Source organism: Silurus aristotelis (genome assembly GCF_946808225.1).
Source record: "Silurus aristotelis genome assembly, chromosome: 7".
NCBI lineage: Eukaryota > Metazoa > Chordata > Actinopteri > Siluriformes > Siluridae > Silurus > Silurus aristotelis.
Window position 1 is genome coordinate 8,773,144 of NC_139580.1, and position 18,079 is coordinate 8,791,222.

Here is an 18,079-nt window from a genome sequence, read left to right on the forward strand (position 1 = left end):
TCTATCTAGACATACAGGGTTTTCTGTTGTGCGTTAGTAAAGCTTTATTAGCATTGATGCAATTACAATCATGAAAGTCATGTTCTCTGAATAAAAATTATAGCTACATTGTGAAACATTGAATGTAAACATAGGTCTCTGGTTAAACTTGGCTTAGCTTAACCACACCTTAACCAAAAATCTTTACCAGCCTCCTATTTCTGTTTTGATTCAACCTAACCATTTCCTGTTCCTTTCTTGCAAATATAAGCCCTAGAAAAAAGATTGGTGGTGTTATCTAATTTGTGCTTGATTTGCATGATGCATGGGAGACCAGTGAAGTTTAAGGCCCTCTTGTTGCAGTCAGCTTGAAGCTAAAACTTGGAGCCAGAAGTGCCCTGTGCTGTCTTTAGGAGTGATGCTTTCACCAGTATACCATACACTGAGCATAGGGAAGAAGGGATTTTGGCTTCAGAGGGCACTTTCAGCACAGAGAAAAATGCTGAATGGATGCACAGCCTGAGCTGCCAAGTTTACATTGGTTCAGCTACTCATCACGTTTCCTAGCAACATTGAGGGTGAGAGGTTAAATGATGTGGCCATTATGGAAAATTAGTATGATTCGGATTACAAAGCACTAGCATGTGAGGAAATGACTGGGAATGAAGACTGAAAACAGAACTGCTCCTGTTGAGCTATGAGTGGAAGGTACAGTTTAGTAAGACACAGTTTTGATTTATTGATTTCTATAAATTGAGTTCATAATCATGTGTTTTGCTTTTCAAACTGGCAATCAAACTGGATTGGGGAGTGGGGCTTGAGGCCACTAAGGCCGATTGTTCTAAGGCAATCGAAGGCCCTGATGTTTTCATATAACTTCTGAATGAGGTGAAATAATAATGGTCAAACCAAAGAGAAACAGAGTTGCTATTCTTTTGTAGCTATTAAAATAAAACCATGCAAACATTAAATTCCTGCTAAATGGCATGACTTCAACATAATAAATCTGTCAGAATTTGCTCACATGGTTCTGTGGTGGCGTTGCTGGTCGAGTAAGCATACGGATTGTGACTTTTGCATTGCGCCATGCCAAGAGGTTCCTGGCTCAAGATCTGTTCAGCAGTGACCACACAATCAGCAGCATTGTTGCGAGATCAGCAGTGCAAGCTCTGGGGTAGCACACAAGCTGTGAACTAGGCTTACCACCATCCTGTTCTTTGCCTCATCACTGTAATTATTCCATTTTTGCATGGTTTCTTTTTATCTCCACACACACACACACACAATTTAGCTGGCTATCTAATAAGATATGCCTTTTAATGTTATTGCTTTCATTAATATTTATTAGCTGCATCAGGTTTTGAAGTATGCAGATCTGTAGATCTTAAGGATTTATTAAAGCTGTAGCTCTTCATGAGCCTGCAAAGCTGAAAAACTTTAGGGGACACCAATCTGCAGATCTGTACTGAGCATCCTTTCAACACACTCTGAACTGTTTGAATTTACTTTTCTGCAGTTTAGTATAATAACATCTAACCCCATTGTCCGGTGTCGCTCAGAGAGCACGGGTTCTCTTTTGAGTCCGGTTCCTGTTAAGAATTCTTCCTCGTATCATCTTGGGTAATGCCTTTCGATTCTTGCTCAATGGGAATCTCAATCTAGATCCTGATTTTCTTTAAAGTCATTTTATCTCAGTTTTGTTTATCGTTCAAGCTGTGCAAATAGAACGGAATCGAATTTAAATTTAGGAGGTTTCTGCAGGTCATTCAGATTTGGATCTGAATCATTTAGATCTGCAGATTTTCAACTTGGATTTAAATGCTGCTGATTAGGGCTAAGTTTAGATCTCTCAAAAATAGTCTGGGTTTTAACAACCGTATTCGAAGTGATGCTAATCTACAGTGATCATCATGCGTGGCTGTTTTTGGCAAAGCTGGCCTCAGACAATTTAGGAAGTGCTGGATTCCAGATTAATGCGAAGAATATTTGGGTTTCCATACTGGTTGATATCTTGCAGCCTGATGAAATACAGCTTTAGAATCTCCATGTAATTATTTTGAATAACATCTTTTGGCTGCAGTTCTTCGGACTGTTGTGGCATACATTTCAACGAGTCTCCACTGTGCTATTCTAGCGAACAAAGAGTGTTCCAGTCCGAATGCATAACGGTTTTTGAGGGTGTTTCATTTTTCCGGTCATCGCATTTTTGAGCTTGCGTTATCTCACCTGGCTATCACACAACCTAAAATTATACAAACAGGGGCTTTTTGGAGAAGGTCCCAGATCCATTAGGAAGATTGACAGTGTCTGTACGAGCGAAAGAAACTAGAGGGAATGTATAAGTTGAGAATGCATCATTAATTCATGGCAGTAAGGAGGATGTCTGTGGTTGTGCAGATGGCCAGAGAAAGGTTCGTGAAGAAGGCCAGAGAATCTTGAAGAAGGCCTGGAACGATCACGACTATTTCAGGACATTTTTATCCTTTCCTGTTTCGGTCTGAAACTTTGACTGTCTTTAAATTCACACATGTCCCTATAAGGAGATTCCATGGATTTGAGAAGCTGCATGTGAAAATCCAGTTTTACTCTTAAACAAAAGAACCAAGCTGAACTTCTTGTGCATAAAAAGCTTGCTTTGAACATTTCATAAATAAGCCATCCATTTATTTTTAAATTATATAAATTTTTTTCTTTTTCTTTCTTTTTTTAAACAGCGTACAATCATGCATTCAAGAGCCCAACCCATCATCTTTGTGGTTTCAGTGATGCACAGTAAAAGTCCTTTATAAATTGAAGGGCAATCCTGAGTATAAGTAGCGGCCTGCCTGGGCTTGAAGTCTTGTAGCGCTTGACTTTTCACAGGCAGGACAAAAAAAACATGCTTTATCTCTGCATGCATCTGTCCAAATAATCATAATTGACCGAACGCTTCAGGTGATCAGAATGTGTTCATTCATGTCCTCCGAAAACAAATAATCATGAAAGCTTTGCATTTTCCAGATCCATCAAAATATTTGTACATTTTAGGGCAAGACGACACACGGGACTGACAGCGTGTGTGTCAATTTGTACGCCATTACTGTCTGCTCCATGTCAAACAAGCTTAAAACTGCATCTGACAGTCTTAACAATGTTGTGAATGGGGAAGCTGCGTTCCTCTGGTTTCAGTCATCGGTGTTTCGTCTGCGATGACAGTGTGTTAGCTTAGCACACAGTAAAGTCATCATTGCCGAATTGAACTACTATTGAGTTATGCTGGAAGTAATTTGACCTGGCGGTGATGCTGTGTAGCGAGCTTGGCGTCAGCAATCGGGCACTGTCTCCGAGCCGAACCCTCACAGAGACAAGTTGGCTGAAATACAAGGGAGCCTTTCTTCGCTGTTTTCTTATTGGTTGGCTGTGTCTGAATTGTTGGCTCATCATTTGCGATGTTCCGAAGTCAGTTTCAATTTCCGATCACTTTTCTGGATCTCTTTCTTTCTTTATAATATGCTTTCTCATTTATTTTTCTCTCACCGGGTACACAAATCGATCTTTCACAAAGGAATTTTAGACCAATTCTATGATGACTGCTTAAAATATTAGTCAGATCACAACGGTGACTCATCAAGCGCATCATACTCATACCAAACAACAGACTTTTAGACAGGATCATTTTAATTTTTAGTAAAAGGACAGTCCCCTTCAAAAATATTAAACAGGGCACGTTTAAATGTCAAATGCACTTTTGTTTTTCCCCAAACTAAATCAATCCATTTTTTTTCATTAAACCATCCTTGACTTTAGGTCGACCTTCCAAATAATGTGATTGCCATCTGTGACAGAATATCTGGGTGAAAGCTGCTGGAAAACCTATGGCTTGTGCTCATTCACAGTCGGAGTTTATTATTTTATTACAGACACCTGAAAAATATAAATATTACAGTTGACTCATCCATAAAAACTTTGTTTGAATCTGGAGAAAGTTATCTTTTTGTTTTGCCAGTAACTAAAAACAACCAAAACAAAAAAAAACCAATACGACGCCTGTATTTTTTTCAGCTGTTAAAAAAAATATATTACATTTAGGATGGCATGGTGGCACAGCCCACCTCTTTCTTACCCCTCCAGGATCCCAGGTTCAATCCTCAACTCAGATTAATGTTACAAACCCTGAGGAAAACCACATGGACATGGGGAGGACATAAAAATTCACACAAAAACAGGTGGCTTGGCCAAGTTTAACTCATATTTAAGAAATGTACAAAAGCGAGAGCGAGGTTATACTGAATGTTGTACTGAATTACAAAGGTGATTTTGCTCTAAGTTTATAAACAAGAAATTAATAAGTCGGTGACATGTTAATTTTTACTTTGGTGTTAAACCATGTTCTATTTATTGCATTTCGGCTAGCTCACAATGATTTGGATATTCCTGGGGTTTTTTTTTAATGAATTTTTTGTTTTGTGGTAAATGCATAGGAGGAACTACAGTATAGGCACTTTTAGATCATTGCATAGCCAATCAAATTAGTGGCGCGGATTTCACTGCATGTATTATAATATTAACTTAAACCATACGCCTCCCTCTTTCCTTGCCATTGGTCTTTCTTTTTTTTTTTTTTTTTTATTATTATTTTTAATCCCTGTGCTTCTAGAAAGCTGTTATTGCCCCCTTGAGTAAACACCCTTAACCTCATCTGTATGCTCACATTATACAGCATGTCTCAGCTTTAAATCTCTACAGATAAAAGCTTCTGCCAAACGAATAAATGTAAACGTACACTTCACGATAGTAAACCACTAGAATGCATCTCCCTGCCATGACCCGTCTTCATGTCCTCCAGCTGACTGTAAGTCATAATAAAAATGTATTGTATTGCTGTCAGCGTTTTATGAGCCTTCTGCAATCTGCTATACTTCTCTTAGACTTCCAGAATCCCCCTATAAACACTGACGCGTTTGGTGACTGCTTCACGGCCTGTCTTAGCCGTCTGCCTTCTGGCGTACACTCCGTGTCTGGGGTGATGCTTGCAGACATGGTATTAATCCTGTGGCCGCTTTCTTCTTTTATTTATTTTATATTTATTTTTTTAAACACCTTGGCTCAGGAATCACATTAATCTTCAATGGGGAAAAAAAGTATCGTAAAGCAAAAGTGTTTTGATGCAGAGACGAATGTTGTCACTTCTTTTTGTATTTTTATTTTTTTTCCAGATGGATTGTTTGGGGTTGCTGAGTGTCTTCCCAGCATTTTTTTAATGTCCAGATTCGGATTTTTCTTCCCTCACCAATCGTTTAATAATCATGTAGTGTATACCGTGTGGAAAGCTCCCGACAATATGAGATGTTATGGCGTGTTATGAATGTTAATAAGCGTATATGTGGCATGATTAATGGCAGGGCCATTTTCATATCAGTGTTGCGTGAGTGCCTGCAGTTCATCATCCCACTTCTATTGTAAAATGTTAGAGTAGGGGTTGTGTTCCTCGAGCGATTGGGAAACTTGTGTGAACTGTTAGCGCTTTTAGATTTACATAATGACTAATTTGCATACCTTTTAATCGTTTTGGGTATCAGAATATTTGTTGTAGCCGGCTTTGAACTTTCTGCAGGACCAAAAAAAATTGTATGCACATTTAGAGCGGAAGCTTGTATTTAGTGTCTTTTGTGCTATACAGGATAATTAAATTTTGGCTTGGTTCCCACTATGTGTTTGGAGGAATATCAACGTGTAGTGTCTACACATGCATTAGCTCTTCTCATGCATGTATTAAATTAGATCTCTCTTTTTGCTATTTCGTCTTACTAGCATAAGCAGGGAAGGTGGTCATAACTGGAGGCACACAATTGTTTAGGACTGCTTTGGAAGTGAAATAATACCATTTTCCATTCACTTGCCCTTGTGCACAAAGCAAGCTCCATGAAGATATGATCTACATGATTTGGAGAGGAAGATCTTGAGTGGCCTGTTATAAAGTGCTGACCTCAACCCCTTTGAACAGCTTTGTGATAAATGTGAACACTGACTGTACCCCGGGCCTCCTCACACTACATCAGTACATGCAATGCTCAAAAAGCACATACCGTACTTATGACCAGGCGTCTGCAAACTTTTGGCAATTCCTATAAATGAGTTTATTTTCACAACAAACCTCAGAATGGAGTGAATTTGACCATGGGAAGGTTGTTTGGCAGCATTTCAGAAGCAAAGTCTTCGTTTTGTTCTTTCGGCTTCTTCCATTAGGTGTCGCCACAGCGGATCGTCCGTCTCCATACCCCCCTGTCCTCTACATCTGCCTCTTTTAAACCAACTACCTGCATGTCTTCCTTCACCGCATCCATAAACCTATCAATATACCCTATGTCCCTCCTCTGTACGTCAAAGCATCTCAATCTCGCCTCCCTCACCTTGTCTCCAAAACGTCCTACATGCGCTGTCCCGCTAATGAACTCATTTCTAATCCTGTCTATCGTTGTCACTCCCAACAAAAACCTCAACATTTTCAGCTCTGCTACCTCCAGCTCCACCTCCTGTCTTTTACTCACTGCCACTGTCTCTAATCCATACAACATCGCAGGTCTCGCCACAGTCCTATAAACTTTCCCTTTCATTCTTGCAGATACCCTACTATCACCGATCACTCCTGCCACTCTTTTCCCCCCACTCCACCCTGCCTGCACACTTTTCTTTACATCTCTAACACACTCTCCATTACTTTGCACTGTTGACTCCAGGCACCTGAACTCCTCCACCTTCTCCACCTCTTCTCCCTGCAACCGCACCACTCCTGCCCTCCCTATCATTCATACACGTGTACTCTGTCTTACTCCTACTGACTTTCATTCCCCTTCTCTCCAGCACGTACCTCCACCTCTCCAGGCTCTTCTCAACCTGCTCCCTACTCTCACCACAAATCACAATATCATCTGCAGACATCATAGTCCAGGGAGACTCCTGTCTGACCTCGTCCGTCAACCTGTCCATCATCACTGCAAACAGGAAAGGGTTCAGAGCCGATCCTTGATGCAGTCCAACCTTAACCTTGAACCAGTCTGTCGTTCCTACTGCACACTTCACTGCTGTCACACTGTCCTCATACGTGTCCTGCACCACCCTCACATACTTCTCTGACACACCTGACTTCCTCATACAATACCACAACTCCTCTTTCGGCACTCTGTCGTACACTTTCTCTAAATCCACAAACACACAATGCAACTCCTTCTGATCTTCTCTGTACTTAATCAAAATTCTCAAAGAAAATAATGCATCTGTGGTGCTCTTCCTCGGCATAAAACCATACTGTTGCTCACAGATGGTCACCTCTTCTCTCAGCCTGGCTTCCACTATTTCCCATAACTTCATGGTGTGAATGATCAACTTTATTCCCCTGTAGTTACTGCAGGGCTGCACATCTTCCTTCTGCTTAAAGATCGTGGTGGGAAATTGATTTTATAAATTAACTATAAAGAGAGAAAAAAAATCAAATGCACAAAAACAATATGAAATCCTTACTTTCGTAGTCTTAATGGATCATCCTACTTCATCAGTTAAGGTGTTGGACTTCTGATTGTAAGGTTGTGAGTTAAAATCTCTCCACAACCAGGTTGCCACTGCCGGGCATTTTAACCCTCAACTGCTTAGTTGTATAAATAAAATAATTGTAAGTCGCTTAGGATAAGGTTGCCTGCCAAATGTTATAAATGTAACTTATTACGTGTCAGTCAAAATATTTAAGAATTAGTTTATACTTGGATTAAGTTTTTTTTTTGTGGTTTCTGCCTTTAATCATTTACAGAAGACTTCAGATAGGTATATTTGTCCAGGAAAGCCATGCCTTGTTTAGAAATAGTGTAAATACATTATACAAGATGCAGTAATTTAGTTAAAATGTAGGGATAAGAAGAATGCTATAGCAAGTATAGCATCTGTATGTATTATGCATGTAGAGAAAATCTAGCCGTATATGCCATTTACAGTATACATACACCATATCATATATACCAGTCAGTATTTGTGTCAATGCCTTATTTTAAGTATTTAAATATTAAAATTAAGGTAACGTTTTCAACATTTTTATAATTCCCACTTCTAATATACAAATGGAAGACCAGGGAGAATTTATGAAACCTTCATATTTAGCGTTGAAAACATTTCATGCTTATTTGTTGGGCCTGTCAACGTATTTAATTTCAGTATGAATTTCACAAGGATGTTTGCTGCTGTGAAAAATGACGTTGGTATGCTTTGCTGGTCGGTTGTATGCATGTAGACTAGGGGTGGCACGGTTCACAAAACCCACAGTTCGGTTCGTATCACGGTTTTCGTGTCACGGTTTTCGGTGCTGTACGGTTCTTGTTATTTTTTCTTTTAATCTTCAACAATCCAGAAATTTCCTTCAGCATTTGATATATAGCTTATTAGCATAATTATCCACAATTTAGGATACAGTATTAACATTTTCGTAATGTTATCATGCACTTACTGAATTTGACTTAACTTTAATTTACAGATTTTTACAGCAAGAGAGAAGACATTGATGATGACATGCTTTTCATTAATTTGGCAAAAAAAAAAAAAAAAAAGTGTCTGCGAGAGGGAATATTAAACCGCGGCTCGAGTGCATTCATCAGCTGACGAAATCCTTCACACTCATTCACGCTGCACGGTTGCATATCTTTTGCTATAAACATCGCCAATGCTTTAGTTATGGCTATCGCCCTGTCCGACTTCTCACTGAGAGGCTGCTTAAATGCTGCGGACAGTAGAAGTTGTTTCCTAACCGGCTCTCTCCTGTTTGTGCTGTGTGTATCGACACATTGGCGTGATGTCTTCTCAAATGAACTGTCATATTAGAAGTGTTTTCATTAGCATATTGAATGCGTTTTGCACAATGCTTGCACACAGTCGCAGTTCTATCTACTGTTTTATTTCCGTTGTCATCGTAAGTAACATGAAATCCAAAATGTTCCCGGATTTGAACGACGCGGGCGCATCCGCCAACTCCGGGCAGCCTGCATTATCTCCTCCACTTGCCATTTCTGCAGCAGTCCTTACTCAACTTTTACTGTCTATATGCATGTTCACGCGAAACTGTCTGATGCGAAACTGAGCACGGAGCTACATTGCGCATGCGTCGAACTGTGCGAGGCACACACGAGACAAGCGAACCGAATGGTTCGGGTGTTTTTCCATGTACCGTGCCACCTAATGTAGACGGTTAACATTTAACAGTTAACATTTAACCTTTGTTTAAATGTTCCCCTATTATCTAACCAGGCTTTGGTTTTTTGACTCATGTATGATAGGGCGATTTTGGGAAAAATGTCATTTTATTATTGTGAGATTATTGTGGTCAATATTGCGATAATAATAATTGGTATCAGGAGACCACTTGATTGGTTATCAAGGAAATTGCACACAGATTAGTGATAATGCTGAAATGTGTATTTGTAAAAATATAAAGCTTTTCAAAATGAAATAACGTTTGCATTAATGTAAAAATAAAAAATAAAACAATAAATAAAAACATAAAATTTCACAAAAATAAGATCTTTGAAACATTTTATCGAAACAAATGGGCAACGCCCTGCCACTGCCCTCAACAATTTAATAATTTACCTGTTTTTCTGCTGAAGTTTAAGATGTGTTAACACGTGTTTACATACTTGAATTCAGGCAAATTTTGCAATCATTTTTATTAAATGTGTTTGAGCTTTTTTAATGGAAGATTGCTAATGTATTGTATGGTGTAGGAGTGGAACATTGCGGTGGGAGGGCAGAGCACTGGGGGTAATGATGGGAATCTTGCCCAGGGTTCTAAAAGGTTAGAAATGGCCCTGTTTACGCAGGATGTAACAGAGCGAGAGAGGGATATGTCTGGGAAAGGTGGAGGATGCCAGCTGAAGGTGCGCCACTCGTTGGCATCAAGAAAAGATGCGTTACCGCGAGTGTGTGTTCCGGCGAGAGAAAGGAAAGCGGTGGGTCAAAAAGGAATAAGAAATAAAAGAAAGCTCTGTCTGTTGAACTGTCGCCTGTCCTCTCGTTCTCACAACCCGGAACCAGTGAGATCTGCACACCAAAATACCCCCAAAAATATTATTATATAATATAATATATATATATATATATATATATATATATATATATATATATATATATATATATATATATATATATATATATAATGTATATGTATATATATATATGTATATATATATGTGTATATATATATATATATATATATATATATATATATATATATATATATATATATATATATAAATATTTTCTGGTCATCTTTTTCCCCTCTCTTTCGCACACTTTTCTCACTGCATCCTTGAGAGGAAATGTCTGACTACAAAACGGAAATGTCCTCATAAATCGCATGAATGTAATATATTTTATTTTTGTAACTTGTTCAACAGTTTAACTACATTTTATTTCCATGACTCTCTCAGGGCACAGAGCCATTCTGTACAGATAGAGGTGGTGTTTCTGTGCTGTTTTACTGAAACGTTTTGAAAATCATAAGTAATGGCTGGGACACGTTGTAACAAATCTCACAAAATTATTCATTTCAAAGAATTAACATGTAATGAATATAGTTTGTTACATTGGGTGTAGCATAGCTTGTGTGCTGGTTGACTATTGGTTAGAAAAATGAACTAAACATGTGACTGCTGGTTTTTACTGGTGTCCTTTTTACTTTGTCAGTTTAATGGTGTTCACCAAAGTGGTTGTCACTTTTTAATGGAAATTTGAGTGGAAATTGTGAAAGCATTTCGTTTGAGGTGTCACTTGTGTGGTTACATAAACTGCTTTGCCTTTTGATGCTGAGAAACTTTGGTTCTGCTTGTACACGGATGTAGGAGGATGTCTTTTAGGAATAAATATTGTATTAAACCTGCTGTACCAGGGGAAAACCTGTGAAGGATCTGAGAAAACCGATATATTGAGGCGTGCGTTTGTGTTGCGATTTGGTTAACAAATTTGAATGCGAGTGTTCGTGTGCCACGTGTTAACGGTTGAGCGTTTGTTGCGTTTAGAATAGCAGGCATTACTGTCTACGGGTTATGGTCCGTCCTGCATTACGGCCACGCGGTTATCTCCCTCATACAAATGTACATTTCTCTCTTGAGAGATTCCTTCCAATGCAGGTAGGAAGAACTCTTCAATCCAGTCTGTTCAGTATTTCATTTTAGATCTAAAAAGGTAGTTTTAGGGATCACGTTGCCACTCGGTGCTGTTTGTTTATGGGGGTTTCTGTAGCGTGTGCACAGTAAGCCGATTTGAATAATAAAGCAAAACCAGATGAAAGTGCATACGCTGAAGCCCGAGCGCTGGGTTTCGATGCAAATAATGCGGTTGCTTTATAATAGTTTGTTGTTGTGGCCCGTAGTGCATCATGAAATTTAATGGGAAATGTGAAGAGAGTTGGTATTTCGGAGCTGCTATGTCCTGAAGTGTTTTTTTGTTTTTTTTTTGGAGGGGGTTTTGTCTTGGAAGTGCTGCTACGGAGTCGACTTCACTCTAAAAACTTAAGTGGTTAAAAGAGAAACATTGACAGCTAACACACTGTAGCTAGACTAAATGTAGATAACGTAAACACACATTGAGCAGTGATCAAATAGTCGAAAGGACACATGACAGATCTGAAATTTATGTTCTGTTTTTTTTCTGGATTGAACAAAAGGGGTACAGCTTTTATGTACAGCAGCCTTGATACTGGGAGGAAATGTCTCATGAACCCAGTGTAGCATTACATACTTGAAGCACATAAATGCGGCTGCTAGTGTATATGATAGTCCCATATTCTTTTGATCTATTGATGACACAGGTTTGGAATGGTGTAGGGTTTGTTTCAGGGGTTCACAAGGCGGTGATTAAAAATGTCGGGTAAATTGTATGTTAAAAAAAGACTGGACTGATCATTGTTTGTCATGAGATACCTTTTAGCCTGTGGGCTCGCTAAATCAGTATTCATGTCTAAAAGTGTCTTCAGCTGTAGAACTCTTCAGCTTATAAACACTTCATATGGACAGACGTGTTGAAAATCATGAGGCAGACATCCAAGCAAATCAGGAAACGTACATGCAGTTAACCAAACAGAATTTGTGCAAATCTATCAGAATGGACACTAAGTTTGATGCGTTTCTCTAATGAAAGTTCGCAGCCGGCTGACTTTAAAAGCCATTTGGAATCTAAACATAAACATCTGGTCATGAACCTAAACAAGGCAAAGAGCAAAAGAATAATTTAACATCTCTGAGGCTACTTGAAACAAGTAATATAGATTTAAGGTTGACCCAAAAAAAGGTTATGAACCTTAAAGAAATTAATTGATCAGATTTATTACTTTAGTTGTCTTTTAGCTTCTTTCTAAAACGGATCAAAACCAGCTGTTAATGTTTACTGGGCTTATCCTTGATGTGTGCACGCAATTTGTAGGATTTTAAGTCTCCACAAGAGGGCAGATCAGAGTCGAGATTTTCCTCTAAGGCAGTGTAATAATAAATGAAATGTACAGTAATCCCACGTTTATCGCGGTGGTTAAGTTTCGAAAAACCGCAGTAAACGGATGCCACTCCTAAAATGCTTTTTTTTTTTTTTTTTTTTTTTTTTTTTTTTTTTTTTTTTTTTCCATTGTATAAGCCGTAAATCATCCTCCCACACACTTTATACACAGAAAACATTTGCAAGAATATAGCGAGGAATTTTTTATAAATTCGTAGATATACAGTACACTATCACATTAATAGTGAGTACATGCACTGTACAGTATTAACATTTAACTACTTTTTATAATTAATAATTAGATTTTTATTAATACATTTCATTATTTCAACATTACACTCCATAAAAACAATTCCCACTAAGTTTTTTGGTCTATAGTGCTATCCATGAGAGACCGGGGAAATCAGCCAAACGAATTAGTTAAGTGGCAAACGCAATTCCATGATAAACCGGGGGTGCGAGATTCCAACCTCGGTAAAGCAGGGGATTTTGCACATTTGCTCTGAATTTGCACAGTGATGAATATGGTGGTAGACAAGGAGGGATATGGAGATGTATATGTGGAAAATGCTTTACTTTTTCTTCTGTGTTTATTGTGCTGATGGAGTACTCTGATGGGAAGGTGCTAGCTTTATGGTAAAGGCATTGGCCTCAAGTTAAAATCCCAGCCACACCAAACTGACACTACTGGACCCCTGAGCAAGGCCCTCAACCACATTGCTTCAGTTGTATGAATGAGATCAATTGCAAGTTGCTCTAGATACCAAAGCCCTAAAATGTAAATGTACGCATTGTTGCACATTTTGTACATCCCCTCTTATTTTTGACTATTGTATAACAGCACGTTGAAAAGTTTCCCTTTCACTGGAGCGATTTGCCAACGCTAACCATTATTTAAATAAATTTGATGTATGAATGATTTGCTGCCATCTATTTATAATTCCGTTCAATGTGTTTGGATTCCCAGTGAGCGAGTCAGTTCCTGTTATCACTTGCATTATATCAGTGAAAAACAGTCACCAGCCTCTTTCTTCTCTCTCTCTCTCTCTCTCTCTCTCTCTCTCTCTCTCTCTCTCTCTCTCTCTCTCTCTCTCTCTCTCTCTCTCTCTCTCTCTTTCTTGAACTGGAGACAAAAATGTAGTCTGCTGAGAAACTGGAAAGCACAGTGCTGTCTGTCCTGCAGACTTTCCCATGGTAGAAAATGTAAAGAAACAGCTTTGTTCCTGACACTGGAGACTCCTTACAGCATACAGTACTCTTTATATAATCATCAAAAAGAAAGAAAACCTATTCCACATTTAAAAAATTTTAACAATACATACATTTTAAATATTAGATTTGGATTGTGTGTCCCATGTTTCATACAAATCCCTGTGAACGAGTTACTATAGAAATGATAACTATTGGTATGGTATAAAAAAAAATGACTCAGCACTTTATACATGACCAGTTTCGAGTGTTCTGAAGATTTAGAATGGAATATATGACATGGTCTAATTTAGGATATAACTAAGGTGATGTCTGTACCCTCAAGACACCTCCTAAATTGACTGCTTGCTTTATACCCATTAATCATAATACAAAGCTCGATTTGTGATATTGCTGTGTAGTGTAATAAATGCACACTACTGTATTTGCTGACTTTTCAATTTTTTTTAATCATAAAAGTTGCTACAGCACAAGTCAGTTCTTTCTTTTCTCTAAATTCCTTCTTTATTCTAGGAGAAACGAATACTTGGGCTAATCCCCCGCTCTTGTACCGTGCATGCAGCTCTGAGGGTTGTTAAAACTCAGCACTCTGACGAACTCCAGGTTGTGATCATGAAGGCGCGTGGTGGCCTACAGCCGCTCCCTCTTGGCTGGTGATTTGTCGAAGCAGCACCTGCTCTGTGTTTTCACACATCAGGAGGTAACGACCTAAAGTGCAGAGAGTGCGGGAAGAGCGCATGCTCAGTCACGGCTGAGGGAATACGCTCAGCATGCCAAGGATTTCCCTGCCGTAACACGCTGTCAGCCATGATGGATTGGAGGCCCACCGCTTGGTCCTTTTATAGTGCCATTTAAATAGTTCGAATTTGGAAAATTGATGGTTAACCTTTTTGTCTGGTTTTCAGTAACTATGCTAAGTTCTCCCAAGAGGTTCATTCCGTTTCCTTCCGTTCCGTACACACGTTTAAAATTCGTCATAATTTACAGTCATCCATGTTTAGGGAAAGAAATGGTACAATATTTAGTTTTTTAGATTACACAGTCCATGAGGTGTAGATTACGATAGGGCTTCCATATATCATCATCATCATCGTCATCAGCATGTTTCTGTTTAAAGTCATCAAACTCCAATCAGGCTGTTTTTGTTAGAAGTTAATTACAGTAATGAGCACAGTGACTATAGTATTGTCATTATGAAACCAGTTTTGTCTTGTAATTTCAGCTTCCTGATTGTTGGCCCCACTCCATTTTTTGGGCAGCCAGGCGTGGGAACATAGTCATAGGGAGATGTGTGTGTGTGTGTGTGTGTGTGTTCTGGGGGGGCAGCATAAAGAGCACCAGAGGACCTTTGTGTGACATAGCGTCTCTTTTAGAAGATTTGCCCTTCCCCCACACACAAACAACACCCCCTTGGCCATGTTATTACCTCACCCCCGACTCCCTCGCTCCTCCCTCCTCCTCTCACACGCCATTGTCACCTTAACAGCTTCACTAGCTTCACACAGTTTCTTAGCTGATCATTGTTGCCTACTTTGTTGCTGGACTGAATATTTGACTGCTGTACTCACTTTTTTGAACAGATGTTAGCGACAAGGTTGAACTTGATTCATCACTTCATCGGCTGCTTATGTAAGTTGAGAGAACAGGTTCGGTTCGACCCACATTTGTAGGACACGATGTTGTCAAAAAACATCACTGACTTGTCATTATTGCCAAAAACCAATCGCTGTGCTCTATTGTTTTTCTACATGCTCACGTTTTTGCTCTTTTGGGGTTATATTTCTTTTTTGAGAATTAATTCTATCTATCTATCTATCTATCTATCTATCTATCTATCTATCTATCTATCTATCTATCTATCTATCTATCTATCTATCTATCTATCTATCTATCTATCTATCTATCTATCTATCTAATAATTCTCAGGGTACAAAAAAATTAGGTTTCAATCTTTATGTTGCATAAAAACAAAAATATTCAAGTGATAAAAGTGACTTAATCCATTTCCATCACTATTTATTTGATTTCTTAGTGTAAAAATATTTTGTTTCTGACACCATACCAGAAAACTTCTTTCTGTAAGCATTTTTTTTCTATTCTGACATAACTTCAGAATATATTCCATACATTTTGATTTGCAAAAGATCATGAAGATTCAGTGACTTTAGAGAATACATTAGCTAATTTCCTGGTATGGCAAAGCTGTTCCTGATACCATGTCCAAGTCCTTTCATATCCACAAATGAACAGCAGCTGAGGCACAGTTCTGTATAAGTTTTGTAAATTGCACTAAAGTGTGCACGTGTGTTCTGTTTAGATTAGATTGGTCAGTAAACTGTAAAGCCCAGAAAGACTATCATGAACAGTTAATGCCAAATATAGTAGAGTATTAAATATTTTTTTTTAAAGAGAAATAATATTAAAGCAAGAATAATAATAGCAAAGACCTGAGTTTTTCTTAACATCCTGCTTTATCTCTAACCAAGTTTACACAGTAACTACACACTAAATCTACAGGAAAAAAGACATGAGGGGGATCAAGATACAGTTGATTGCATATTGCAAAGCTGTCCGTTCGTCACAGCATAAATCGTAGTAACATTGTAAAGCGATTTGTAGATTAAAGATTTGGTGAAATTGATACTGTTGGAGAAACGTGGTTTTCTCACAGTAACACGCATGTGATATGACTAGTTAGATGAAAATTCTGTATGTAATTATTACATCAAGAAAAATTATTATTAATTGGTTTCATTTGAAGTTATTGTCATTTTAATTTCAAGTCAAGAAGCTTTTATTGTCATTTCAATCATATATAGCTGAGTCATTACACAGTGAAATGAGTTCCTTTTAATTTGCTGTTTGCTTTGTATAAGCTATGAAAAGGGAAGAATGTTTCTTTGTTGAGCAAGGAAATATCCCAAGAAAGCAACATCAGTAGCCTTAATTTTGTCTGCTTCTGGTGTGTAATGTATTTTGCCAGAGTAGTCCGTACTTGACACTGGTGGTCAACGTTTTTTAATTACTTGTCGAAACTGTTATCAACACGTGTATAATTGAGCTTCCTGTTTACAATTCCAAATGTATACTCGTGAAAAAGTGTCTGCAATGTGATTAATGAACTGACAGAATCTCTCTAAAAATGTGGGTGAAAATGGATTTGGACTGTAATGTAAAAAAAGTTTGCTACAATGGCCATGAACATGAAGTTTTCACCAGTGAACAGTTGATAACCTCAACAATAAGGAAACAATAATGTGTATTTGGTGTCACCCAAATGAGGATGGGTTCCCTTTTAAATCTGGTTCCTCTTAATGTTTTGTCCTCATACCATCTCGGGCTTTATTTTTCCCACCAGTCGCTTACTCAGTTGGTTCACAGTGCACTATGGGTGATGTAGTGTACTTTCTGGGATTATAATTTGTCCACTTAGATTTCAGGAGATCTGAATTATTTAAAAAATAATCCTGTATCTCAGGAGTGATGAGCCAGACACAAAGTCAAAACTGACCAAGAAAACAGGTTGATGTGGTTCATTGTAAACGTTGCCCTAACAACCATCTGGTTAAGATCTGCCTACTAGCTCGGGTGTCAATGGGCAATTCAGCTGGAGTGAGTGATCAAGGAGGAGGAGGAGGCGATGGGGGGGAATGAGTTCAGTCTCAATGTGATTGGTCACACCTCCTTTGCCTTTGTGTGGAGTGAAGCATGCTGGGTAAGGAGCCCTGGCTTAACTGAATGTGCACTGGAGGTTGGGAGAGAGCTGGAAGGTTGTGTTTTGGATTTAAGAACCGAGGCTACAGAGGAAACAGCAAGGTAGAGAAACCTCTTTCTTTTTCTTTTCTGTACAGCACCACGTTTGTGTGTTGTAGTGCTCCAGGGCACATCCAGGAGGAGGATTCGGGAGCCGTGTCATCAGAATCACAAAAGCAGGGGGTGGGGTTGAGCCGGGAGATGCGTGGACAAAGAAGCCTGGCTGAACAGGATTGTTTACTGCCGAGCGAGCGTCTCCTCTCCTGCTATTGCATGACTGAGGCTTCCAGAGCAAATTCAGAGATGGTCGAGGGACAGCTGCGACTACCGAACAGGAAAATCTGGCTATCAAGGTCTCCCCCCACACACTCTCTCTCTCTCTCTCTCTCTCTCTCTCTTTCTCTCTCTCTTTCTCTCTGTCTCTTTTAGCTGCGTCTTATGCTGAAGGTTCTTCATTGAAAGGTTACGGTTGTCTCATGAGAGCTTGTTGAAGCAGTTGTTGTCCATGAAGGAAGAATTTATGGTATTAATGGATATTTAGTTATTCAAATGGCACCCAATACTGTTTGAACTCCCTCTGCAGCTGTTCCTCTGTCCCCTTCACCCACCCAGGGGGAGGGAGCTGGACAAAATGAAAATG

At 38.8% G+C, this 18,079-nt stretch overlaps 1 protein-coding gene across 4 annotated transcripts in view; it reads left to right on the forward strand.

The window, feature by feature from the left end:
* The window catches only part of stox2b (storkhead box 2b), a 62,949-nt gene that overhangs the window by 27,379 nt on the left and 17,491 nt on the right, over positions 1-18,079 (forward strand). The window contains exon 1 of one of the 4 annotated variants that reach the window (XM_083546961.1): positions 17,350-17,792. The exons of 2 other annotated variants lie outside the window; for them this stretch is intronic. The gene's annotated coding sequence lies outside the window, so the exon portion shown is untranslated. Of the gene's footprint in view, positions 1-17,349; positions 17,793-18,079 lie in introns of those variants that run through there. One more of the 4 variants, XM_083546962.1, reaches the window with a different exon arrangement.